This window comes from Eumetopias jubatus, unplaced genomic scaffold, assembly GCF_037043125.1.
Source record: "Eumetopias jubatus isolate StellerSeaLion01/CBP00866 unplaced genomic scaffold, mEumJub1_p1.0 scaffold_14, whole genome shotgun sequence".
NCBI classification, from domain to species: Eukaryota; Metazoa; Chordata; class Mammalia; order Carnivora; family Otariidae; genus Eumetopias; species Eumetopias jubatus.
This window is the reverse complement of record NW_028274820.1, coordinates 106,158,601-106,183,005: the sequence shown is the minus strand read 5'-3', so window position 1 is coordinate 106,183,005 and position 24,405 is coordinate 106,158,601. Positions and strand designations below refer to the sequence as shown.

At 54.8% G+C, this 24,405-nt stretch overlaps 1 protein-coding gene across 1 annotated transcript in view; it reads left to right on the top strand.

The window, feature by feature from the left end:
* The first annotated feature begins 5,867 nt into the window (after positions 1-5,867).
* Positions 5,868-24,405, top strand: part of CNPY1 (canopy FGF signaling regulator 1) — a 59,567-nt gene continuing 41,029 nt past the window's right edge. The window contains exon 1 of the mRNA XM_028094664.2: positions 5,868-5,943. The gene's annotated coding sequence lies outside the window, so the exon portion shown is untranslated. The remainder of the gene's footprint in view (positions 5,944-24,405) is intronic.

Here is a 24,405-nt window from a genome sequence, read left to right as displayed (position 1 = left end):
GCTCAAAGGAGGGAGCTCCCTCCTTTGCTCGTCAGCTGGGTTAATTGTCCAGCACTCCAGTGCTCCAGAGGTCCCTGCCACAAGTAAGGATGATGCTTTTTAGAAACAAAAGCTCGTGCGCGTGCAGGGCTTAGAGGGGGCGTCCCCAGCCCCTGGTGGGCCCCAGCACCCACTTTGTCTGAGGACACGGTGGAGAAGGGCTCACTTCTTGTCTGCACCGGGAGGGAACCCAGAGCCGGGGGGTTGGGGGGGCGGTCACTCTTCCTCTCAGACGTCTGTGAATCTGTTCAGATATTCAGGCCATGACATGCGCTTCTTTAACGTCGTGGTTATTGTTGCTTATGCTTAGGGGCAGAGGGTCACGCTGGCCATGCCCAGGAGGTTTCCAGTCTAAGTAAAAGAGACAAAACAATTCAATGAAAGAAAAATACCTCTCCCAGTAAATGAGATGGTGCTTTAAATCTCAGAGGGGTGAGGTTATTGGCTTTTTCTCTTATTCATTCTTTCTTGCCTTGAGGGTCAACTCAGCACTACCTTGCCACAAAACCTTTAAATGTGAAATGCTATGTTAATACACGTCGATGGCATCTGGTTAAAATGGAATACAATGATTTTATTTATTTTTTAAAGATTTATTTACTTATTTATTTATTTATTTGAAAGAGTGAGAGAGAAAGTGCAGCGGGGAGAGTGAGAGAGAATCTCCGGCAGACTCCCCACTGAGCACAGAGCCCAATGTGAGGCTTGATCTCAAGACCCTGAGATCATGACCTGAGCCAAAACCAAGAGTTGACTGAGCCACCCAGACACCCCAGAATACACCGATTTTAAACAGAAACGGCCATGTGGCACTTCAGCTGGTTTTGTCTCAAGAGTCTCAGGCTCGGGGCGCCTGGGTGGCTCAGTCGGTGAAGCGTCTGCCTTCGGCTCAGGTCATGATCCCGGGGTCCTGGGATCGAGCCCCCACTGGGCTCCTGGCTCAGCGGGGAGCCTGCTTCTCCCTCCCCTCCTGCCTGCCACTCCCCCTGCTTGTGCTCTCTCGCTCTGTCAAATGAATAAATAACATCTTAAAAAAAAAAAAAAAGAGTCTCAGGCTCCTGGCAGCTTTGGGGGCAAGGAGGAGGCGGGGCAGCTGTGGGGTCTGTCCCTGGCACCTGCTGGCTTTTCTAGCATTGCCCACCCACCTTGCTACCTATGGGGGGAGGTGGAGGGGAGGGAAGGGTGGGGAGGGGTGCAGGGGGGTGGAGAGGGCAGGGAGGGGAGGGGGGTTAGGGAGATGGGGGAGGGGAGGGAGGATGAGAGTAGGGGGGCTGTGAACCCCCCCCTTGCAGGCTGGGGCAGCAAACTCTCTGCCTGGGAAAATTCCAGCCCACCCTCTCTTGTGGCTTCCCAGCAGCACCAGTAGGTTCTATCCCCAGCAAAGGTGACTGTCAGAGGATGACCCCAGGCTTCCTCTTCCCATCATGTGACACCCACAGGGTGGGCTTGAGCAGACCCTCTTCTGTGCAGCAGGTTGCACCTGCAGGGTTACGTGAACAGCACGTTATTCCTACAGCGTAACGGGAGTGTACAGGTGTCCCTCACATTTCGAAGGCTCGAGTTATGCCACCTCGCTTTTACAAAAGACTAGTACACATTTCCTCGATGTCAGAAAGTAGAGCATATCAGAGAGGGCTCACCGTGAAACAAACACTCAGTGCTATTTTTGCTCTTCAGATTTCTTTTACTTAGCGAAAATAGGCACTACTTGTAGGTCTTCTGTAAGAGCAAAGTGTTGCCACACCACAGGGGCTGCTGGAGAGAACGCAGTCCTTCCTGAGAGGTCCTCTGCATCCACACAGCCTGGCTGCTTCCTGGGTTGTGTTTGGTTCCAGCCACAGTGGAGGAAAGCAAACCCTAAAGGCATCTTGAAAGCTCTTCCGAAGTGAAGGGGCAGAAGAGTTTTCCTTATTCCCTTCTAGGTTCTTTGGCTGGTCTCATAATTAAATTGACATAAGACAGATTAGCAGGAGAAAAATTTTGAACATATAGGAGCCCCCAAAATATGAGACCCAAAGGGCAGCCAGGGGATTGAGGCTTACATAACATGCTGAGCAGAAGGAAGGGGTGGGGTCCGGGGCCGCATGGGGGAGGAAGGCCAGGCCGAGATGTCTGGAAAACACAGGTCGCCCCGTGATGCAGGTACGTTTCCTAGGTAGGGAGGAATCTCTGGCAAGAGCTTCTTTCCTGGTCCAGGTCCCCTTCCCAGTGTAAATTCAGGCAGCTGAGGGGAAAGTGAAGAGCTTTTCCTGAACCTGTAGTTTCTTAAAAATTATCAACCTAAAATGATCTTTATGCCAAAGAGGCATAACCTGGGGCGACAAGGTCTGCTCCCCATCAGTAGCACGTGACATTAGACAAACAGTTTGGAACGTTTCTTTTTTTTTTAACTTAGAAATATATTTTGGGGACGATCCCATAGCAGTACATGAAAAAAAATTACTTCCTTTCCCTGACAGCGGCTCGTCGCGCCATACTGCACCATTGCCCGCTGACAGGTGGTTTACTTCCGACCACGGCTGTTACAACGGTCTGTCGTGCGTGACCCTGAACCGTCTGTCCCCGTGCAAGTGGACGTGTGGCACAGATTCTAGAAGTGGAATCTGGGCATCACCCCGTACGCGTATTTGTCACATGAGGGACTATTTGGACACCACCAGATGGCCTTCCACGGAGGCCACCCCCATTCACGACGTAGGCGGATGACGTTTTGTCACACCAGTACCAACTTGCAGTGTTACCAGGTCTTTCATTTTGCTAGTCTTTCCATTCAAATCCTTACTCTGTCTTCAAGTGGGTTGTTAGATTTTAAGGCGTTTTGTTTTGAGTGGCCTATATATTTTAGGGCAGTTTTTGAGCAGAATTACTGACTTCCCACATACCCTGTGCACCGCCCCCCACGGCCAGTCTCTTTATCAACACACCCCCATTTGTTGCATTTGTGACAGTTGGTGAGCCCACACTGACACGTCATCATCGCGCGGAGTCCCTAGTTTATGTTAGGGTTTGAGCCTACAGGCTTGCACAAATGTATATCGACTTGTATCCACCGTAACTGTATCACACAGAACATTATCACTGCCGTAAAAGTCCTCTGTGCTCTGCTTATTGGTTTCATTTTATCTTTTAAATAATTGTAAGAGTAGGGGCACCTGGCTGGCTCAGTCTGTAGAGTGTGCGACTCTTGATCTCGGGGTCATGAGTTCGAGCCCCACATTGGGCATAGAGATTACTGAAAAAGAAATGATTATAGGAGTGTTCTCTTTCTTTTGTGTTACGGATTTTTTTTTTTCTGTTTTGGTACTAGTTAAAAAGTCCTGTCCCATTCTGCAATTATATAAAAAATATTCTTCCATAACTCATTCTAGTACTTTTATGGTTTTGTTTGCCTGGTGTAAGGTACACTCCAAGACCACTTATTGAATAGCCCCCTTTACTGGAAACACCACCTTCATTGTATCCTAAAGCCTGTTTGAGAAAAGCTCCCTCTGGCGGCATAGGGGGCACAGTGGGAGGGGCCAAGGGGCTCAGGCGCACTGGTCAGGACCTGCTGTGGCTACACATGGAGCAGGTGGTGGTGGTGGCGGAGATGGAGAGAAACAGACCCATTCCAGAAATATTTAGAAGACAAGATCAGGAGGATTGGTCAGGCATTAGCTATGGGGCCCAGGGAGGGGGCGTTGCTAGGGAAGACTTCCAGGTTTGTAGACTGTGTGATAGGTGGATGGTGGTCCTGCAGATAAGAGAAAACGGGTGCTTATGAAAGGTCCAGAGACCCCCAGAGCTGAGGAAGGAAAGCCAGACTGAATGGCGTCTAGAAGGCTCTCACTCACCCCCCCTCTCGCTCCTTTGCTCTCTCTGGGGTTACATGGGACCCCACCCCATGCTCCATTTCCCTCTTCCTCCTGGCTCTTCAGCAAGGTCCTTGGGTCTCACCTCCAACAACTACACTGGCCCAGCCCAGCTTACTGACTCGCTCCTCCGGAATGGGGTGCCGCCCCCCCAACCCGCTGGGCCAAGAGGCTGGGGTTCACTGGGGCTCCCACTTCTGCACTGCAGACTAAATAGACTCTCTGACGGGAGGGGAACGATCACCTATCTGCTTCCTTTGGTTAGGAAATTCATTCAGCTTCCAGCAACATACACCAACAAGAACAATGGCTTAAACCTGCAGGGATTTACGTTTTCCCTTATGTGAAAAGAAGGCCAAAAGTTGACAGTTATGGGCTGGTATGGAAGTGGCACAGAGGCCTCAGGATCCAGGCTCCTGGGTTCTCGCTCTGCGTCTGCTCTCTGCTTTCCAGCCTCAAGCCTGCCTCGGTGTCTGGGACGCCTGCTGGAGTTCTAGCCATCAGATCCACGTTCCAGGGAGGAAGCAGAAAGAACAAAGGAAAGGCAAGAAGGACCCATTGCAGCCGCCTTCCTGATGGGGAGAACAAAGGCAAAAGAAACGTAGAAAAAAATTAAATCTCCTTACAACTTGCAGCCCATTGGCAAGTCCCTGGGACAGGCAGAGTGACCAACCTCCAGGAACGCATCGGCCTTGAAGTTGATACTTCGCTAGAGGCAAAAGGCAACCTTAGCTTGACGTTAGCCCGACCTCCAGGATCCTGTAAAAATACCTTTAGAAATTTCCCTTATCTCTGCCCCCTCAAGATCCATGTTGGCAATCATCCTCCAAGCACATGGCCCACCCGTACACACCTGAAGGGTCTCGTGTCTATGATTTTACTAGACAGTAGTAAATGACCATTCTCCCTCCCTTTTCTCTTCCTTTTTTCCCCTTCTTTCTTTCATCTCTCCCCTCCGTTTCCCCCCAAATGCACCCCACTTGCATCTTCAATGAGCTAGCATTGGCTTACTAGCAAGGGGACGAACATTCACAACCCAGCTAGACAGAGTTAGCACCTACCTGCTGCATCCTCCCAGAAAATGGACATCAGGTGTATTTGGGGAAATTACTTGCCCAAAAATACTTACCTGCTTTCTCCACCTAAACCTCGTCCTTGCAGCCTGCAGCTGGGTGGGAAGAGTTGGCCCTGGAGAGCGAGGAATGTGTGGGTGGAGACCCAGGAATGGGAAGAGGCTGGTACTTCGCTGCTTTTCGTCTCGGGATTTCCAGGAGACCCATTTGAATAAAAAGATGCCCTGCTGATTTATCAAAGCAGTGTCCTGTTAAAATATAAATGTGATACTAAATGCATCACCCTTTTCCCTGCACCTGGCTCTGGGGTGAGCGGGATAAGGTAGGAAGGAACAGGACCTTGGGAAGGGTACGGGGGACACTGGAGAACGGGGTGGGGGGGGATAGGGCAAGTTTCCCCACGGGAGCCTGGAGAGGTGGCCCATGGGGGCCGCCACCACTACCAGGCACTTCTCAGAACCCCCAGGAGGACATTTCCTCCGCCTCTGTAGCAGTACTGAGAACAAGGCCCGGAGGCTCCAAGTGACCAGCGTGAATGCACACCTTCACCTGCAGGGTGAGGATCTGCACTCAGGAGTGTGTGCACCAGAGCCTGCTGTAGCTCCCAGGGGCCGTCGGCACCGCAGAGCTGAACCAGCTGATGCAGCAGGGCCAGGGGTGAGGGGACCTGGGATGGAGGCAGGGGGGGACGGGGTGCGGGCTGTCGGCAGGGATGGGGCCAAGGGGGTGGTGACCAGCTGAGCCGAGGCCAGCCGCCAGCACCTGGTCACGGACGCAGGTGTGGCAACTGCAGGGCGGGTGCGGTCTCTGGGTGACAAGGTGATATGTGCCACTCCCTGCGGGCACTCAGCAGCGGGCCAGCTTCAGAGGACTGTGGCTGTGAAGCATGGGGTCAGTGCAGCTGGTCGTGGTCCTGCTGGCCCTGCTGGCGTGGCCGGCGCGGGCCCTGGGTGCTCAGGACCCCGACGTGCTCTGCGGAGGTGAGTGCGGCTGCTGGACAGCCCTCTGCTCGGCCCCGGGGCACCCAACCCGGAAGTCCTCGGGGCTCTGACGAGGCCCAGGTGTGGGTCCTGCTTTAGAGCCGGCTGAGCCTCCTGGGCCTGCCGTGGCTCTGTGGCTTGGGGCAGCCCCTTCACCTCTTAGCCTCCCTTCCGGGGTGGGCGTAAAGGTGCGGGGTCAGCGGTGGGGGTCAGGAGCCGCCCACCCTGGAGCACTGGGGTGACATCTCTTACGACTGATTTCAGCAGATGCCCTTGCCAGTGTTCTGGCTGTGACTTTGGCCCCCCGACTCTAGAATCCATAGGTGGGTTTAATTTTCCTCGTCGTCGTTAGGAGGACAAAAGGCAGAAGGGGCATTCTTTCCATCTTGCAAGGTCCTGGGTGTGAGAAGCAGGGGACAGAACAGAGAATGGCAGTCCTGTGATTGCCTTCACAGTGGGGACGGGACCCCTGTAACAGAGAGGCCTCCGGTGCTGGGACAGAAGCCCGGGGGCTTCCGGATAGCTCTGGATTCACGGCTGCATCTAGCTCTGCAGTCGGCTTTTTGATGCTCTGTGGCCCCGTCGCGTGGCCCCTGGGTCCCTGGGTAGAGGCAGGACGCTCCTACCTGTCCAAGCTCTACCCGGACCTGGGCTGGCTTCCCTGGCCTGGCTCTGGGACTGGGGTGTGGGTAGTCCTGCTGGTGCCCCGCGTGGCCAGGAGCTGGGGATGGGGGAGGCGGGGCGGGGCTGGGAGCCCACAAGCCCCTGTGAGCAAGGCTGGGGAGGTGCCCTGAGCTGGGGACCGAGGAGTGAGTGCTGGGGGAGTGGCACAGGGGAGGTGTGCCTGGCCGGCACTCTGCTCAGAACACCCATCGCCTCCCCTTTCCCATGTAGCCTCAGACGTGGTCCCCTCCCCACCCCACACAGAATCGGCAGGCACCCCTGCATCGTCGTCCTTTGTCTGGACCCAATGCCTGACGTCACTCCTTTACTCGAATGCATCCTCTCCAGAAAGTTCCTGCTCAAATGCAAACATGTCACTGAGCCCGGGAGGGAGCCGCATGCCTCACGGAGACAAAGATCGTTGCTAGACGATCCAGGGCAGCAGGAGGGAGGCACAGGCTGAGAGAACTCTGACAAAAGAAAGGTGTCTGGACCCGTCGACAACTGTGGTTTCCAAAATTCTTTTTAGCAGTGAAGTTGTCACAGATGCAGACTGTGGACCCCGGATAACGCGGGGCCACCTGGCCGGTCCAGGGTCTCCAGACTGAGGCGGGTGCTCGGAGAGAAGGTGCAGAGCCCCAGGGGGCCGGGAAGGAGGTATTAGCCCTTCTACTTATGTATATTATATCTTAAAATGATACATGGTATATTTCGAAGGTGTCTTCTAGCCTATGTTTAAAGCTTTGAATAGACATACATTGGGGTGCTCACAATTCCTTACTTATTGATGTGCCTCGGACCCACCCGTGCAGGGCTTGGGGTCCCCAGGCAGCTGCAGAAGCAACAGCTCCGACAAGCTGGGTGGAGAGCGGGGAAGTCTGTCTCGAGACCCTGGGCGTCGCTGTGGGAGCTGGAGAGCACCTGAGGCAGCAAGGAGGGGCTGAGGGTGGCTCTCTGTAGGTGTCCCCGGCTCCCCCAGGCCAGCCCCAGCTCCACTCGGGAAATCCTCCCCCCTGGCTTTGTCCCTTTTTTCTCTCTCTCACTCTGTTTTGCTCTTTGAAAATCTCTTTCAGGGTTTCCTTCCATTTGAAGCCAGCTCACTGAGGGCGACTTGGGAGGGGAAGTCCCCTTCCATTCACGTGAACCCCGCCTCTCCCGCACAAATGGCCCTGAGCACTGACAGTTGATGCAACTTGCCTGCTCTGTGCCCTGAAGCAATTCTCCTAGTTCTGCTGTGGAAAGGAGTAGAATACAGAAAACTTTCCCCAGCGGGGCAAAGGAGGCAACCTGCCTGCCCTCGTTCTAGGAGTAATACTAGCAATAAAATGCATGAACTGAGCATTCTTTGCCACTTTCCCCCTAATCCTTGTCCTATTTGCTGAGAGTGGCTGTTGGCAGAGCAGGCTGCTCTGGACGTGGTTCCTCGCCTGGAGCCCTGCGATTGGTGACCTTCCCTCTGAGACCCTTCTGTGGACTTCGGCTGTTCTTGGCAGGCTCTGTGCAAGAGACCAGTAGGACTGATAACTGAAATTCTGTCTAACTTCTGTGTCCAGCATGTACATCATGCCGGCAAAGTTCGGCACCGTTTGCCTTCCTCAGACCTGTCAGCCCCATGAGTTGGCGGGGCCGCCGACCTATGGGCGGTTTCCTTTTCAGGGCCCTCGGCACCTGCACCCGCAACAAAGAAAGCATGCAAGCAATTGGGCACGCCCATGTTCGAATAAAGCTTTATTTTTTTTTAGGATTCTATTTATTTGAGGGGCATCTGGGTGGCTCAGTCGTTAAGCGTCTGCCTTCCGCTCAGGTCATGATCCCGGGGTCCTGGGATCGAGCCCCGCGTCGGGCTCCCTGCTCCGCGGGAAGCCTGCTTCTCCCTCTCCCACTCCCCCTGCTTGTGTTCCCTCTCTCGCTGTGTCTCTCTCTGTCAAATAAATGAATATAGTCTTAAAAAAATAAGATTGTATTTATCTGAGAGAGAGGGGGAGAGAAAGCGTGCGGGGGGAGGGGCAGAGGGAGAGGAACAAGCAGATTCCACGCTGAGCTCAGAGCCTGACGCGGGGCTGGATCCAACAATCCCATAACCCTGAGATCACGACCTGAGCCAAAATCAAGAGTCGGATGCTTCACCGACTAAGCTGCCCAGGTGCCCCCGAACAAAGCTTTATTTATAAAATCATCTGGATTTGGTGCGTGGGCTGTAGCAGGCGCAGCTCTGCTCTCTACAGTGTCCTGGGGTCTCAAAGGATTGAGCCCCCGTGCCCACCTTGATGCATCCTCTGCTCTCTGACCTTACTCCTTTGTTGGGGGGCAGGGGGGACTCAGCTGAACACTGGGAGATGGAATTATGACCCTCATTTGACAGATGAGGAAACTGAAGCAGAACATGTTTTTTTGCCCGAGGTCGTTGCGCTGGGAGGGCAGAGCTTGGGTCCGATCCTGGCAGGCTGGCTCTGCAGGCCCTCCTTAGGCACCATGCTCTCTCGCATCGCTGCAGGATTCAGGCAGCCAGCGGACATTAGCACATCTGGGCACCGCTGGGTACCATGGAGATAGAGACTGGATCATGGTGGGGAGAAGATGTAGCCAGAACGAGGTGCACGGATGCACTGGCAAGCATCAGATGAAAGGACTGAGTTCACAGGCGGCCCAAATCCGTGCCTCCCCCACGGCTCCGGTGTTGCCAAATCCAGCAGAGCATCCGCCTCTCAGCCGGGCTGGCGAGCCCGCCACTCTGCACTCTGCGCTCTCCGGGTCTTTGCTGTCATGCTCCCCTGGCTTCCTTGTGAACCCCTCCTCCTCCGTGCTCCGGGGGCTCCCTCCTCTGCCCACGTCTGAGTGCTGGGGGCTCAGGCTTACCCCACCCGTGAGCTTCTCGGTTCTCCACTGTCCTGGTAAGTGCCCTGGTGAGATATTCCCCCTCTTGGTGCCTTGCCCTCTGGAAGCAGAAGCCCCTTGGAGATGTGACCACTTCGTGGGCCAGACAGCCCCCTAGAGTGGCTGAAGCCCATGGGCCTTAGCTGTAAAACTGGCTGATGCAATTTTATCTCCCTACAGCAGCATGAGACGTGTGTGTTTTAAATATCTGGTGCTTACTATGAGGCTGCGGGGCTCCAAGCTCTGGACGTCGGGCCACCATCAGTGAGCTCGGGCAGCCTGACCCAGGACGTCCCATCTCCCTCGATGTGATTAGGCTGCTTGCCCCGTTGCTTGGCCACTGAGGATAAAAGGCAAAGACAGGCAGCTGGCCCCATGATGGGTGGAGGGACAGAGGTGCCGGTGGCCTCTGTCCGGGGCAGCCTGGAGCAGCAGAACCCACGGTCGGCCCGTGCCGAGTGGACCTGCTAGGAAGGTCTCTGTGCCCTTCTGCGGCTGTCAGTCCCACAGCTCCCCACCCTTTCTCCAGCACCGTCAAGGGGTGAGCCCCTGCCTGGATGATAGGAAATGAATCCTGAGTCAGCCCCTTCCCTCCCTGGTGGGTCCAGGCAGGGGGCCGCTGGTCCTGCTCAGCCTGTGTCCGTAGAGGACGCCTTTCCTAAAGGAGGAAGGGCCCACTCTGCTCTTCCCTGGAACCAGGAGTCCTTTTTCCATTAGGTGAATCCATCCACATACTCGATTTCCGTGATCCCAGCCAGGGCCTTGGCATCGTTCATCACGCCACACCGATAGCTCCAAAGTCCTTCTCCACACAGCGGTCTTCCTTGAGTTCACGATCGTATGCACAAACCCCGCTGGTAGTCCACCGGGACGTCCTGCCCTCGCATGTCCACGGTGGGCGGCTGCACTCGGCTCCCCGCCTGTGTCACTGCGCCGAATTCTCCATGTCCCTACACTCTTTCAGGGGATTCATTTGCATTTTCCAGGTGTCATCTGCAAGTGATTGTCAATTTGCTTATGTCTTACCAATGGTTCAAACTTCCTAGCTCATTCTACTTCTCCAGATGGACCGTTTCCCACTCAGACTGGGACCCCAGTCTTCACACCCTCATCTGCCCATTTCTATGGGGCCAGAGCTCCCGGGGTCCCCAGACTCACTCACAGACACCCACCCTGCTGCACTCCAACCCCAAGATCTTCCATGCTTCTGCCCCAACAATATCCATGATGAACTTGTTCCCATCCCAGATTCTGCCCACAGGGTGTGTGCACTTGTGGAGGTGTGCCTATGCGTGCGTGGAAGGATATTTATGGTCTTAACCCTCCTGGATACATTGGCGCCCTGAATAACTTGATCTCTCCGTCCTAGACCTCTCCCCTCTGAGTAACAGACATCCTCTTAGAAAGCTGAAAACATCAGCTGGACCCAGCTTGAGCGTTCCTGAAACCCACATCCTTCTCAGTGGGTGTGTTAGCTGCTGCCAGGGGGCCTGTCCTGGGGGAGCAGAGCCCCACAAACGCTGGTGCTTATCCCCAGGACCCACCCTGGGCGCCCAGGTCAGGATTTCCTTCTGCCCCTACTTCCCCGACTCCTTCTTCGGTTTATTTGGCTCATTTGGAGAAGAGACAAAGATGGAGTGAGTGGTGACCCTGGCGGGTGTGAACACTGCGGACGTGATAGAAGCACTGCTCTAGTCCGCACGACTCATCTGTGCAAATGCTTTTCTTACTGAAGCACCTGCATCGTTGTCCCGCTGTTCTCGGGATGCCTGCGGCACCGAGACAGTACCTCTGTCCCCCCTCTCGGGGGCTCCGAACGGCGGACAGAGCAGATTCTTATCTCTCCTGGCTTCAGCTCGACCGCTCGGTAGAGGGCACTGGGCGGTCCCCCCGTGTTGTGAGCAGACCTTGCCGCGTGTGTCAGCTGTCAGCATGATGGCCGACACAGGCTATTGATTTAATGACAACTATCACTGCGAGGAATTGATCTAATGTTTTCATTACACTAAAAATGCTTTAACAAGTTCATTCAGAATCGGGCTATTGTAAAGATCCTCTCGGTCCCAACGGTGTCCCCGAAGAAGGGTGACTCATAGGCGACCCGAGAGAAGAGCTGCCCCCCGTGCGGTGACACAGCTTCACGCCATGTGGCCACCTTCTCCGAAGAGACCAGAGACCTCACTGTCTCTGCAAGGCCTCCCTGCTTAGAAACACTCAGGGCGGCCTCCGTGGCAGGAGCTCCCTGTGCTCCCTCGCCTCCGCGGCACGGGGTCCTTCCTGTCTCTGCCCTTGAAAAGCCCTTGAAAACGCTGCCTGCTGTCTGGTCTGCACGCGGGGAGGCCAACTTACCCACCCGGTTTCCCCAGCGTGGTGGGCGTCTCCACCATGTGTGGCCCTCTTTGAGTCCCAACTGCTTCCGAGACACGGGACTCTGTGCCTCAAGGCCCCAGACAGAACTGTGGGTGAGCGGCGCCCGAGGGGCGCAGTCAGCGAAGAGCCCGACTCTTGATTTTGGCTCAGGTCGTGATCTCGGGATGGGGAGATCCAGCCCCATGTCGGGCTCCACGCTCAGTGGGGAGTCTGCTTGAGATAGTCTCTCTCCCTCTGACCCTCCCCCCACTCGCATTCTCTCGCTCTCTCGCTCTCCCTCTGTCTAAAATAAATAAATAAATCTTAAAAGAAAGAAAGAAAGAACTGTGGGTGAGAGCACCTGTTCATAGGGAGGTCACAGTATTCAGTCTGAGGCAGCTGGGGGCCATCTCTCCCACTGGCCTGGCCGGCACCCTGGGCTGTGGGACCCCCAGCTAGCTGGCGGGTCTGACCGCTGCGGGGACCCCAGAGCCGTGGCTCCTGCCTCACCCGGCCCCAGGGCCCTCTCCCGAGCGCAGGTGCCCAGCCTGGCCTCGTGCAGAGGGCTGACTTTCTGCTTTGACCCCTGCTCTGAGCCGGCGGTCACTTATGGGTCACTTGGTCCACATGACGGGACCCGCTGTATCATTTTCGAGGCCCAGTGTGAAATGGAGATGCACAAATCGGTAAAAATTCCCAGACAGCGATGCAGCGTGCTCACAGAGCACAGGCGGGGTCTGCCCCCGAGCCCCCCTCCCCTGCCAGCCCGTGTCCCAGGAACTGGGGTCATAGCCACCTTGGGGTAAGGGTCACCTGCCCAGGAGCCCTAGCAACAGGCTACTTCTTGGCCCCTTCCTTATGCTATTTGCCCGGACAGGGCCCCTGGTTCCAGGCCTGTGGGGTCTGCCTCCCTGGGGGGTCCCTTCAGTAGGGCAGGCCCGTGAGACCCACGGGTGCACCTGCTATAGCTCCATAGCACAGGGAGCCCCGAGGCAGGCAGTTTCTTCCTTTGTGGGGGTTTGTGCTTTTTTTTTCCCTCAAAAATGTGGTTCTCACCTTTTTTCACACAGCAGGCGAAATCCACGTGTCTCAGGGTGGGGGGTGGGAGGGAGGTAACAAATGACCCCCAAGCCCCGTGTGTGCGCCAAACAGTACACAGCAGCCCCAGGCTTGCGGGCGCTTGGAGGTCGGCAGGTCCTGGCCAGAACACAGGCCCGGACCCGGAGTGGCATCCACACTTGCGCTCCCTGTCCGTGGGCCAGGACGAGGGGTTTGGCACCACCCAGAGCCGTGGAGCAGGGAGGCCACCTTCCCGTGGACCAGGGAAATGAGGGTCGTTCACCCTGCTGCGTCTCTGAAGAGGGGCCGGGTCTAAGTGCGGTTCCCGGATCGCAGTGTGAGTCAGTGGTATTGCTGTGGAGGCCAACATAGACCCACCCCGTTTGCAACTTCCCTGTGCTGTGCAATAGGCTCCTGGACCTGAAAAACAAACAAATAACAGAAAAACCCAGCATCCACCCCCAGCCTCTAGGTTCTCAATTCTTAATTGATTTGGACATACATTTCAAAGGAGCTCTTTTCCAAATGTCACTGATGAAATGTCCATGCTTACGGGGTGCAGATGAGAGTATGAGATAAGTGCATAAACCAGTTTGCTTTTATAACCTGATTTCCCCTTCCTCGTCCCCCGTTCACACACTTGTCTCAACACTGTGTCACTCAGCTATTGCTGGGTAACAAGCACCCACAGAGTCTCAATGGCATCCTTCTCATTCTTCTCACAAGCCTGCCAGTTGGCAGGGGGTCAGCAGGCAGCTCAAAGGGGTAGGGCGGGTCCACATATGTGCCAGATGGGACTCCTCCTCTGACCCACGGGCTGCTCGGGACGCGTTCTTCTCCAGCCAGGGTATCGGTGCACCAGGGCAAATGGAGATAGATGACGGCTCGGGGGCACAGGCTCAGAACTGACTGTTGGCACTTCTACCACAGTCCATTGGCACATGAGCTGTCCGAGCCCAGGGGTCAGGTGTGGGCTAGCAAGCCCTGCAGACCTATACAGCTAACAGGACGGACAGAGGCCTGAAATAGGGACAATAACCAGGCGTGCTACACGACTCGCCTCCTTGTCTCTAAAATATCCTTCACAATCCCTTCCCTGACTTTAGCTTTAGCCTAATCTTTCTCTGGAAGTTAAACCAGGGCTTCACGAACCAAGGACCGTGTTCTCCGTGTTGTCCACTCCTCAGCGCTGCCCCTTCCCCTGCAGCCCTAGCTCACTCCCTCCCTAAGGAAAACGAGATACTTTTGCGTTTACTTGGCACGTCCCTTAATTAATACGAGGGCGATACTGGTCGAGGTGGCAACGATTTGTGGGTTTTTCTCCGAGTCCTCAGCACTCAATTTAAAAATGTAAGCCTGCTTTGGCGCACGTTTGCCCGTGTGATACAGAAAAGACACAAAATGACTGCGTTTAAAGTTTTTTTTTCTCCTCCGATTTGAATCTGCACTAAAGGCATATAGATGGCATCTTAAAAGTGGAGACATGCTAACGGTTATTCACCCTGGTCAGAAAAACAGAACTGCAGGGCATCTGGACGTCTCAGTTGGTGGAGCGACTTCCTCCAGCTCAGGTCATGGTCCCAGGGTCCTGGGATCGAGTCCCACATCAGGCTCCCTGCTCAACGGGGAGCCTGTTTCTCCCTCTCCCTCTGCAGTACTCACTTTGTCTCTCTCTCTCTGTCAAATGAATAGATTAAATCTTTAAAAAAAAAACCTACATGATATCTGTTTTGCTTCGTTCCCAGAAATGGTTGACGGTGGCAGTGGGGATGTTCCGTAAGGTTCTCCATCTAAGTGGAATGTGTCGTGAACAGCTGGTTGGGCCAGTGAAGCCAGAACAGGCTTATCCGTGCCCACCAGCCCTCACTAGCCACTGTGCCCTGCCTCCCTCCCTCGGCCCCGCAGTACCCAAGTGGGCCAGTTTCTTGGTATCAGTTGAAGAAGGCTTCAGGCTGTCCCGGGAGTTGGCTTGTAGTGTGGCTTCTTGGCCGGACACTGTGGCCGGGGCCCGTGGATTCGGAACCTCTTTAGCAATGCTCACACAAAAGCTGGCGGGATGGAGCGTGGTTTGACCGCCCGGGCACGGGACACGGTGGCTCCCACGGCAACTCCTCGCCTGTGTGTCCACGCCGGGGCGCGTAACATGTGCAGTGCTTTAGAGCCCGAGTCCCCACCAAGGGGGCTCAGACCGTGGAGATTTGGTGGGGCTTCTCCCTCTGTGTGCTACAGGGTGTCTGTGTCCACAGAGGAAGTCACGCCTGAGCCTTCGGAGAGCTGTTGATGCCCCTGCTCTGGGAACGCCAGCTTGGTAACAGCCAGGCACCTCACTGCCGGTGGGGTTCACCAGCAAAATGCTCCCTGGCTTCCCCCGTGGAGCCAGAGGCCCCCTCAGGCAGGAGAGCCGCGGCCTTATTGGAACCGATGTGGGCATATTTCCACAGTTTATTGGGAAATTGTTTTCTTCCTAGGAAAAGCAGGTGCCTTTCAGAGGACACATGTAGGTAAGGCTCCTCTTGGCAGGACTGGAGGGGCCCCCGTGATGGAAGAGCATACTGGCCCAGGTGATTAGGCTTGCAGCCCACGGGATGACGTCAGCCTGGGTGGTTCCGCAGTCAACGTAGCAGAACTCACGCGACATCCTGCATTTCGGCTTCTTCCCGCAACTAAGGCTTTGCAATGAAAATGATGAAGCCCAGCGAGGGTCTTTGCAGAGCCCTCATGAGATGACGTGGTTACGTAAGCATGCTTTCGCCGTTGTTCTTGGAAGGCGCCCTGCATGCCTGCACTCGCCCATCCCCAGGGGCATTAATGTTTCTCCATGCAGAAGGCATTTGCGAGCAATGAGGGTGAACTCTGGAGATGCACCTGCTCTTGAGTCTTGGCTCTGCAGCCTTGTGTGCCCAGCACTCCCTGATGAAAGTCGTTGTCCCCTTGCAGGGAATTCTCCAGCTCTCCTACAGAGAGCTCCAGAGCCGACTGTCCCTAGGGATCCCTGGTCACACCGTGCATGCTTTTAACGGACAGGGACCCAAAGGCGGGAGCCCTGCTCAAATGGCTGTGCTCTAGGTCTTGAAAAAATAGCTAAATGATCAATTTTCCAGACTTTTCTTAACATTATCAGGTCTTACAGAAGAAAAATTTAGTACTGAAGAAACGAACAATAAAGAAATTCTAAGAGCAATCAAAGGAGAATCGCCTGAATAAAAGAAAGCGATTTCTAGCGGGTGTTCTGGTTCGTTGGGTTTCTGGTTTCCGATGGCCGATCAGATACCCGTGTTTTGCTGGTTCCAGAAATCTTTCAGCTGTGTGTCCGTCCACGTTTCTCCCAGAGTAAACAGCACTTGCTGATCTTAATTATCTCTTCCCTTGGTGACTAAAGGCCATTATCCTGAACATCAAGGATGACTGAATGAGACTAGAGGTAAATAGAATTAACGAAACTAGAACATTCCCTGGAAAACAAATACCACCAATAACAAATTCTAATATTGCTTCTTTTTCTTAAAATCCTATAGATAGAAAATGCCTGTGGTTTGGGTTCTGAGTAAAATATTATATGATTTTTCTCTTCTGCCATTCATGTTTCATCTTTGCCTCCTATCCAGAGCATCTTGAAGTTGTTAAAATGAGTTCTCCTTTTCACAGTGACTCTGATTTTAGGCCTGGAAAATATAATTTGGGTTAAAACTCGATGGGGTGTCGCTCACACGGATGGGTTGCCGTGGTGATGTGTTGGAGAGGGGCGATGAATGGCCAGCGGTATTTGCAAGAGCCTCGGGTCGGGCTTTGTCTCTGCACCAGCTGGTGGGCCTCCTCTTTCCAGTACCCCTCCCCACCTGCTGCCTCCCTGAATCACTGCCCAGCACTGAGACTATCACGGAGTAGGGCATTTCCTGGGGTCTCCGGGCAGGGCACGTCCTTGCTAACAGATCCCTGGTTTTGTTCAGCTGTAGAGTGGCCAAGTGCTTCCTAGGGCAGCTTGAGCTCTTCCTAGCCACAGAGGATGCGTCTCTGCTGGTTTAAGCTAAACATAGTAATTTCATTTCCACGCCAGTAACTGGGTTGGGCCAGGCCTTAGGACCGTTCTGGCCAGGGAGAATAGGAGGAAGACTGCCGGGGGCATCTGGGAACACTTTCCCTACAAACAGAAGTGGACGGGTGAGGATGCTTGTCTGTGACCCTAGGCGTAGGAGTCTGAGGATTGGAGGCCTGGAGCTGCAGACAACATCTCGCCACCGTGCAGGGGAGGCTGAGAGCATCACAAAGCGGGAGACGCAGAGTCGGGATGTCTTTGAGGTGCTGAGCTCACCAGTGCTGAAGCTGCCGACCTGGGGCCATCCCGACTGGTGGAAAGACGCTTTGGACCTTATTGCCGAGATGTGTGCCCCCCAGATTCGTATGCTGCAGTCCTCACCCCCTGTACCTCAGAATGGAACCATTGGAGACAAGGTCTTCAAAGAGGTAATTAAGTTAAAACGAGGTCTTTAGAGACCATAACCCTAATGAGGGTTAGGGTTATAATTAACAACCAATGGATTAGAATCAATAACTCACAAAGCAATATGACTGGTCTTATAAGAAGAGGGACTTTAGACAGAGACATGGGCAATGCACGGAGGGAGGGCCGTGTGAAGACACAGGGGGAAGACAGACATGGACGAGCCCAGGAGAGAGGCCTTGGACGGACCCGCCCTGCTGACACCTTGATCTTGGACTTCAGCCTTTAGAACCGTGAGGGAAAGATGTCTGTCGTGTAAGCCCCCACCTGTGGTACGGAGTTATGGCCGCCCTAGGAGATCCAGACAGGCTTACGAAGCAAGCCGGCAACATGCAAGCCTAACTCAAAGTGGCTTCAACAACGAGGACAAGGTCGGCTGAGTCCCATGCGAGAAGTTGGAACTAAGGCAGCCCCTGGTGGTCTCTGCGTGCCACTAGACACTGGGCTCGTTCATCTTCCTGCTTGCTCGGCTTGTGGGCTGGCTCCAAGGGACGGCCGCCACATTCCCAGCTCCCTCCCTCCCCAGGCAGGGATGAGGTTCCTACACATCTCTGTTTTGTCAAAGAGTCCTTGTGTCTCACTGGCCAGGATTCCAACATACATGCATCCCAAACCAAGAACTGGCAATGTGCATGGGATTACTGTGGCTGGAGTGAACTAGGAAGGAGCCAGTTTTCAGCTATGAAGGACTGCCAGTAACCAAATATGAGTGGTGCTTTACTAACACAGAGGAAGAAAGTAAAATGGAAATGGTGGTTGGGAGGCAACCAGCAGAGTCCACCCAACCCGCACATCCAATCACCTCCAAACCTACTGATTTTACCTCCTAAAGAGCTCTTGGATTCATCAACCTCTCTGCATCTCCTCTACCATTACTGTAACCCAAGCCACAGTCATCCCTTGCTGGGACTGCTGCAGTAGCCTATCAGCTGGCTTACCTGTGCACACCCTGGTCCCCTGTCTCTTCTAACGATAGCCTAAATGATTTTTGAAGAATACAAATCACATCAAGTCTCACCTTACTCAAAATCCCACAGTGGTCCCACATGGCACAGAATAAAGGCACACCTCCTTCCCTCTGCCTGTAAGGGTCTGCCAGGTCTGGTCCCTGCCCAGCCCTGCAGCCTCATCATGGGCCACGGGCGTCTCGGACACTCCTCCTCAGGAACAGGGCTGGTTTGTTTTATTGTTCCTCAAATTCACACTGTGCTTTTTCATTTTGCTGTGTGAGCCTGTGCTGTTCGGGCCCCTGAGGACCCTGTCCCTTCTACTCTTTCCCAGCTGGATGCCTACTCATCCCTCAGGCCTTCCCCGTCCCTTTCTGGGGGAAACCTCCCATCTTCTCTGACAAAGGCCCGCCCACGACCGTATGACCACTCCACACTCAGAGGCCTAAGGGTGAACTGGTCGTTCTCACAGGTTGAAGAGGCTCAGCCTCCTCCTGGCCTCCCCCGGGCCCACTCACGCAGCTCCCTCCCACACCTGGGGCCTTAGTGGCTCTCTTGCTTTGCTTCCATTCCCACGTGGCCTGTCCTCAGCCAGAGGTGTGGTCTGCATGCCAGGAGTGAAAGCCGGAGGCCCTGGGAACTTCTGCAGAGCCTCTCCCTCCCATTGACGGGAGGGCGCAGACCTTGGGCACCCCAAACTCACGATGTGGCGGCTGCATTCCCTAACCCAGACCCGTGGCAGAGGATCTTGGAGCATGGGAGCGCTCCTCTCCTGAGCTTGGTGGCGCTCTCCTCTCGTGTGGGAACTCCAGGAGTTGCCGTGGCCGGGACGTGGCTCCCCTCACTCTCTACTGTGTCTCCTGCGACCTGGCTCAGGGCTAGGAAGGGAGTCAGGACGTAGATACTGTGTTGAATGGCGGAGCCTACAGGCTGCTCCAGCTTAACTGTGAAAGGCAGCTGGGGACAACCTCATATGTACAGAGGGCAAAGTTAGGGACGTTATGGTACATCTGCCTGAGGGGGTCTCATGCAACCGTTTAAAACATCATCACACTACAGTGCAAGTAGAGAAAACACTTAGGACATCCTGTTGGATTACAACGAGAGAAAGCTGACATCTTCTTGTAATGAAGTCTTCCGTCGCTCAAACACGGCCTCTGCAGCTCACTTCCCCCCAGGGCAGACACCAGCCCTTCTGGGTCCCAGCCTGGCGTGTCCTCAGGGCGTCTCTCCGAGACCCGAGCCAGCGGGCCTCCCGTTAGCCTCCCTGCCTGGCTCTGTGGCGCTCTTGGTGCCAGGCCATCTTACCAGCGGGAGTGCAAGCCCCTGCAGGCCCGCCGTCCACTCCTGGCCGTGTCTCTGTCACCTGGCAGAACGCGAGGGGAATCCAGTGACTTCCCTCTGGGTGGCCAGGTGGCCTAATATCTGCTGGTTCCTGCAGCCCAGGGTCTGAAGTCCAGGCGTCGGCCGGGCCACGCCCCCTCTGAAACAGGGGTCTTCCTCACCTGTCCCAGCGTCTGGATCATTGGCTTACAGCCCCTCCCTGCCTCTGTTGTCACAGGGGCTCTGCCCACCTGTCTCTGCGTCTCTCCTCTCACAAGGACGCCAGTCATGCTAGATCAAGGCCCCCAGCTTAGCCTGATCATCTGCAAAGACCCTATCTCCAGTTGAGTCACGTTCACGGAAGCTGGGGGTTAGGCTGGGGTCGTGTCCTTCTCCCAGACACAATTCCACCCGCGGCAGTGAGGAAGAGAATGGGGAAGGAAGGAAGGGAAGTGAGGCTGGCCCCCCAGGCCCGGGCTGCTTCCTGCACCCTCCCGGGGGACACCTCCCCCTCTGTCAGAGGCTCTGTCTGCTCCCACAACCTCAGCCCCGAAGGAGGCACAGGGCCAAACTCCAGGTCATTGTTTCAACGCAGGTATGGCTCGCCTGTGGGTCTCTCAGCTAATGTCTCTCCCGCTCCCTCCTAGGATTGTTCAACACCCCAGCAACTTTGGGATGCCTAGTGCCCACAGCGTTTCAGCCCATAGCAAGATCTCTGCTTGAGGGAGAATGAGTGTTTCTCGATGGGCGGAGTGTGGGGTGGTGTTACCTTCTCCGGGACATGTGCCCCACCCTGGGGATCAGGGCTTCATCGCCCCTAAAGAAGGTGGTCTCCAAAGATGTCCATCGACAGATGAATGGATATAGAAGAGGTGGTGTATATACACGATGGAATATTATGCAGCCATCAAAAGGAATGAGATCTTGCCATTTGCAACGACGTGGATGGAACTGGAGGGTGTTATGCTGAGTGAAATAAGTCAGTCAGAGAAAGACATGTATCCTATGACCTCACTGATATGAGGAGTTCTTAATCTCAGGAAACAAACTGAGGGTTGCTGGAGTGTTTGGGGGTGGGAGGGATGGGGTGGCTGGGTGACAGACATTGGGGAGGGTATGTGCTATGGTGAGCGCTGTGAATTGTACAAGACTGATGAATCACAGACCTGTACTTCTGAAACAAATAATGCAATATGTGTTAAAACAAAAAAAAAGAAGATAGCAGGAGGGGAAGAATGAAGGGGGTGAAATCGGAGGGGGAGACGAACCATGAGAGACGATGGACTCTGAAAAACAAACTGAGGGTTCTAGAGGGGAGGGGGGTGGGGGGATGGGTTAGCCTGGTGATGGGTATTAAAGAGGGCACGTTCTGCGTGGAGCACTGGGTGTTATGCACAAACAATGAATCATGGAACACTACATCAAAAACTAATGATGTCATGTATGGTGATTAACATAACAATAAAAAATTAAAAAAAAAAAGAAGGTGGGCTCCACTAAGCAGGACACAGGCATTTTGGGTAGTGGAAGAGTACCATCTGTGACTGCAGGTGCTTGTCCCAGATGCAGACAGAGCCTGGGCCACACCCAGACCAGGGACCAGGAAGCCTCAGGGCTATGCCCTGGGGTCTGTGTCTTGGCATTTTCCGGGTGAGTCGGGTTCAGCTGCGTGTGCGGCTGGGGGGCTGGTCATTGCTGGTGGCTCTGCTTGGCTTGGGCTCCCGCACCTGCTCCTTGCCTGGCGAGGTCTCTGCAGGTGCCTCTGAGCTGTCCTGGCTCCTTTTGACATCAGTGCCCCTCATGGACCCCAGTCAAATGTGAGTTCCTCTGAGGGCCCGGGCTGGGACGTACATTCTGCTCCTTCCTTGTACTTTGCTCGTGCTCTTGAAGATGGCAGGTGCTCAAATGCTGGTGGAGTCGGGAGCATCTAGGGCAGGTGCAGAGCAGGGGCCCGTGGGAGGGCAGCCCTGATTCACTGCAGTCGCTGGTCCCGTGTGTAAATGCTTGCACTCCGTGGTGGCTCTCAGGCCACCGGTGTGATGTCACTCACGAACTGCAGGGCTGGGAAGATGTGAGTCCGTTCCCGAGGGTTCCAGCACCTGAGGCCCCCAGGGGTCCCCTGAATCTGCCAGGACATCCTCCACCACCTCCTTACCATTTCCAAATCTCACTCCAAGAAAGTGAGCGAGAGCAAGGGCGGGAGAAGGGAGGAGGCAGACCGACAGAAGGGGTTGGCAGGCCCGGCTGGGAGGAGGGCTCGCCCTCTGGCAGGCAACGTGACCCGCCAACCCCCCCATGAGGCTCCACCCCCGCCGCCTGCTCTAATAAACTTGAAACTCCAGTGACTTAAGTGAAGATTTCAGATTAACATTTAAATTAACACCGGACTGGAAATCTGGAGGCCCAGGTCGCTGATGTGACTCTGTTAACTTGTTCTGTGACCTGGGGCAGAAATTTAAAATGATCTTTTCTCATCGAGCCGCCCCTCCATGGGGAGGTCAGGGATGGCAGACCTGGAGGACTCCCTCTCTCCCAGCCTGTCCTAGAAGCTAGAGCCTTACGTGCAGGTGGGGATCCCTTTTGACCCTGAGATGCTCTGCTTGACTGGTGAGTGTGGACCCTCCCCAGCCCGGGCATCTGGGACTCCAGGCAGTGCGGGACACAGGACGGAACGGCAGGAGTCATGGGCCTCCCTGACTACCAAGGCTTGGGGATGACCAGTGGCCCCGCCATCAGCTCAGGCCCTCTGGGGGTCCCTCTTCCCAAGCCCTCCTTTATAGGGCCTGTCTTGGTGCCCCCGAATCCTGAGTGGAAGGGAACAGGTGTTAACATATGACTGGAGAGCCCCGGGGACCAGACAGCTCCAGCTTTGTGGGCTCTCAAGAGCCAAGACTATCCCAGATCAGGCTGGAGTCAGAAACGGGGTTCTGCAACACAGAGCAGAGAGACCTTGGGACTCTGGGATCCCAGGCGGGTCACCAGGTCCGGTTGGGGATTTCCAAGAGTCTGGACTCTTCCAGAGGGTGGGGGAAGGGGCCCACCTTGTGCATGCCTGACGTTTTACAGATGCTGTAATCCTCAGCCCAGGATGAGGGAACTAACAGTAAGTCGGGTTTGTCCGGGTGTATGGTAAGCTGGGGACAGCAGTGGTCGGGCAGTGTGTCCTGGAGGACGGGGCATCACTGTCCCCGTCAGCGGGAGGCCGAGCCCTGCAGCAATTCCCCGGCTGTATCTCTGCACCCCCTGGTCCCGAGGGCTCTGGCCGACCTCATCGGGCCCCCCCCCCCAGCCGTGGGCTGGGAGGGGCAACACCAGGGCCGAGGGCAAGTGCCCCCTCTCTCTTCAGGAAGATCCTGGAACGGGGTAGCTGTCAGGGACAGGGACAGGGACAGGAAGTGTGTGTTCTCTGTGGCCAATCGTGTGGCTATGCGGTTCCTCACCGGGGAGGGAGGGAGACCCGCGGCGGGAGGAGAAAGTGCCCAGGGGACAGCCCAGGCAGTGACTGACGCTGCTGGCAAGAGGCTGCCGAGCCTGAGCCTTCCGTCTCCTGCTGGTGATGGCCTTGGAGAGACAGGCTGTTTTGTTCGGGGCAGATTATGCCCAGAGACCCAGCTTGTCTCTGCTAATAATTTATTTAACACAGGTTCACTGCGGGAATTATAATACTAATACCTCACAAGCCAATAGCATACAGGATAATGTCTCTTTTTTTAATTAATTTATTTTAATTATGTTATGTTAATCACCATACATTACATCATTAGTGTTTGATGCAGTGTTCCATGATTCATTGTTTGCGTATGACACCCGGTGCTCCACGCAGAACGTGCCCTCCTTAATACCCATCACCAGGCTAACCCATCCCCCCACCCCCTCCCCTCTAGAACCCTCAGTTTGTTTGTGGTTTTTTTTATTTTTTTTTAAGATTTTATTTATTTATTCATGAGAGACAGAGAGAGAAAGAGAGAGAGAGAGAGAGAGAGAGGCAGAGGGAGAAGCAGGCTCCCAAGGAGCAGGGAGCCCGACGCGGGACTCGATCCCAGGACCCTGAGATCATGACCTGAGCCGAAGGCAGACGCTTAACGACTGAGCCACCCAGGCGCCCCCCTCCGTTTGTTTCTCAGAGTCCATCGTCTCTCATGGTTCGTCTCCCCCTCCGATATCCCCCCTTCATTTTTCCCTTCCTGCTATCTTCTTCTTCTTCTTCTTCTTTTTTTTAACACATAATGTATTATTTGTTTCAGGGGTACAGGTCTGTGATTCATCAGTCTTACACAATTCACAGCGCTCACCGTAGCACATACCCTCCCCGATAATGTCTCTTAATAAGCCAACAAAGAAATAACACCTTCTGAACCAATGATAGATGAATTGCACTACTGTTCCAGGCAGAGGTGGAATGAAAGAAACAAAGCCCAGGTGTAGCCAAGGTGGGTTTCTCTATCACTTGTTCCTCTGTAGAGTCAATCCTTCCAACCAAACGCTGGGTGCCATTTGCCTGCGCAGGTCCCTCGCTGCGGGGCCACCGCACCAGTGTCGGCAGGGAAGGCAGGCTGTTCCCGAGCGTCTCTCTCCAGGGACCACTGCACACCTGCAACGGTGCCCCCCAGCAGAAGCCTGGCCACAACAGGAACAGGTGTCTCGAGATCTTCGGAGAGCTACTGAGATGAGTAAGGAGTAGACTTGCCCAGACAGAACACTCCAGAAGTCCTCAGGAGTTCTTGGTATTTAAGCGATATGTGAGATCAC